This window comes from Phodopus roborovskii, unplaced genomic scaffold (genome assembly GCF_943737965.1).
Source record: "Phodopus roborovskii unplaced genomic scaffold, PHOROB, whole genome shotgun sequence".
Lineage (NCBI taxonomy): Eukaryota > Metazoa > Chordata > Mammalia > Rodentia > Cricetidae > Phodopus > Phodopus roborovskii.
Window position 1 is genome coordinate 26,585 of NW_026127016.1, and position 3,217 is coordinate 29,801.

The window sequence follows — 3,217 nt, forward strand, 5'->3', positions numbered from 1 at the left end:
CGGGGTATCATTACGATGGCCCAACACCCCTAAGTGGTGTGGTGATGATGAAATGACCTCACACTCGTGCATGCCATGTTCAGCACCAGGCACACATTAAGCAGGGGTGGCATTTGTGTATCCCAGAGGGTAGGTAGCTGGGACCAAATGAGACATCAGAGGGGAAGGGCCAGCAAGGAGCATACTTGGTGAATTAAATATGGTCACTATTCTTCATTGATCCTTTCACCAAAGGAGAGTTCTCTCCTACCCTATGGGTCTGGGCTGGCCTCTTTGTCCATCAAAATATTGAAAAGAAAAAGAAAGAAAGAAAGAAAGAAAGAAAGAAAGAAAGAAGAAAGAAAGAAAGAAACAGAAAAATGGCATGTGTATTCCAGAGGCTTGCAGCTTTTCATCCTCATGTAATATGGCCGGGAACATCATGATTGGGGTCCTCCAGGGTCCCCAGGGGAGAAACTACATGCTGGAGAATTGTGAGCCACTAGCTTAAGTACTGGGTGTGTAGGACCTATAGCCACATGAATGGGGCCAGATGAGCGGTCAAGCATGTTAGGTACCCCACAAAGCTGTATGGAGGTGATTATTGTTGCTGTAAGTCACTACTTTCCCCCTCATTTCAGTATCTCCACTTGGGTTGCATAAAAGCAAGATTGTATGAAAGAAACAAAAGCAAAAGACAAAGCAACACAAACAAATAAAAAACCCAAAACCCACAAACAAGAAACAAAAACCCAGGACATTTGCTATACAGAACTATTGAAATTTTACTAGTTTCTCAGGATAGGTTCCAGAACATAGTCATATCTTCAGATCTGGTCGTAATGTTTCCCTCAGAGGGTTTTTATCTTCCCCTCCACCCCCACACTTTATAAGTTTTACCAGCAATTTATTTTGTGGAATGTCCCTCACTTGCGGTTCTGGCAGACACAAAAAGTGACCTGATGTCCCTCCTCCAGAGGTACAAGATGTCCATTTGCCCCTTCTTGGCAATTCAGACTTTGCTCATGTGGCTTACTTAGGTGGCGTCTGCTAGATTTCTCTGCTAAATCTTAACTTTTTCCTTTGAAGCAGTAAAGTAATTTGGAGGGGATACTCTTTGTTTGGTTTTGGTTTTGTTTTAAAACACTGTCTCATTGTATGGCAAGAAGCTGGCAATCTTCATGCCTCAACCTCCGAGCTTTGTTACAGGCTTCCTTGGCCACTGCATTAGACTTGGAGAAATTTGATTCCCATTTTATTGTGCGGATGTTTTACATGAATCAATAATTCTTATCATTAGTTGTGTTTTCTCATCCCTCTGCCTGTAACCGGCATTGTCACCTTCAATGTTGGCATTTTCAATCTCTTGTCATGCACAACAGATAACTACAGCACAAATGAGCATGTTGTTGTTGTTGTTGTTGTTGTTGTTGTTGTTGTTAGCACACCTGCTGCCTGTGTTTCTGTGCTAGTTCAGGTGGGTGAACACTGAGTTGAAAGATGGCTGGGAGGAAGTGACTGGCTTTATTCCTTAGACCCCTGAAACCTGCCAATGTATCTCTACCTGCATTGTACCAAGCACCATTATATCTCCACACTGGTCTTCTGGCTCTCAGTTTATAAGTGTTTCCAAGGCTTGTGTCAGAGACTGTGGCATTCTACTTATTTACCCACCCTAGCCCTCAGTCTCTTACCTGGTCAAATCCTCTTTCCTTGCTCTTTACACTTGAGATAAAATTTACACACACCCCCTTGATCTCCAAGGACTTCTTTCCCTCTCTGAGCCATTGTTCCCTGGTTCAGAGGTCTTAACACCTTCATTTCTGTCTCCCCCCTGTCCATTTTCTGCACACATTTGGCTTCTCCAGAGGCTTCCTTCTCTGCCCTCTAATCTGTATGACTTACTTTTTGAGTAATAAGTTACTGCCATTTTCTCTTGGTATCTGTCTCCTTTACCATTGAGGGGAGCTTTTTACCCAGTAGTTCCTCATGACACGGGCAAAGCTGGAGTCCAGGGTGACTACAGATTAATATCTTTTAGGTATTACGGAACGTTTTACACATCCCCCATACTTCAAATACAGAGGTGGGGTCTTCTTCATCTTTGGTCTGATAGTTCCTCCTCTCAAGGCAATTGTCCCTTCTATTTATAGCTATGCTACCCCCAGACTTCAAGCCACTGAGGACAGAGGAAGACTTTATCTGGCTCATCCCTGCCTTTAGTTCTGGCAAGGAGTAGGCCCTCCATAGACTGCTGGTGATAATGGTTCTATAGTAACGGTTCTATTTAAGAGGGTAGGTAACAAAGATATTACTGGAGGATGATGACGGAGATGTCTTGAAAGTCACTCATGTTGCTAAGAACAGTGCATCTAAAAATTCAAACCAGGCCCAGTAAGATGGTTTAGCAGCTGAAGGAAGGTGCTCTCCACCAAGCCTGATGATCTGAGTTTGATTCCTGTGACACACATGGTAGAAGGGGAGAATGAACTCTCAAAAGTTGTCCTCTGCCTGCTACGCAAACAAAATAAATAGGTTTTTAAAAAGCACAAATAATTGTTTTAACTTCCTCTAACTTTACTTGCGATTTTCAATAGATAAGACAAGGAAAGTCTATCCGCAAGATGGGCAGCTGATAAGTATTCTTTGAACTTATGATAAGACACTGTAGATCAACACACATACAATAAATCTTCAGTGTTAGAACAAATGCCTTCCTGTAGAATAGACCTTGCTGTGAAAGAGAAGAAGCAGAAAGGAATTGTGTTTATCAGATATCATCAAGCAATGATGATCAACAGTGCAAATGAAAAACATGCTTCTTAAAGATGAAAAAATCTGATTGTTGGATGTAGAAGCCCAGTGGAGCAAAAGTACAGCACAGTCATAATGATAAATTAAGCTCATAGAAAAAAAGGATCAAGGGGTGGACATCATAAGAACAGAGAGAGGGCTGGCCATCAAGCATAAACCTTTATTCTATCTAGAACTAGGGGGCATAGAACACCACAGACACAACAGTTGACGTGTGTGCAATAAAGAAATTTGTAAGACAATTTCTGATAGTGTGGTTGAGATTACTGAACATCACATATATTTCTGCAATACTTGAAGAGCCCAGGGTACCTAAGAATTAATAATAAAATCAGTCAAAAACATTCTCCATCAAAGAATTAAATATCTGAAAACAATGAAAAAAAAAATCTACAGATTCTGAGCAAAGGAAATGACTGCCCGT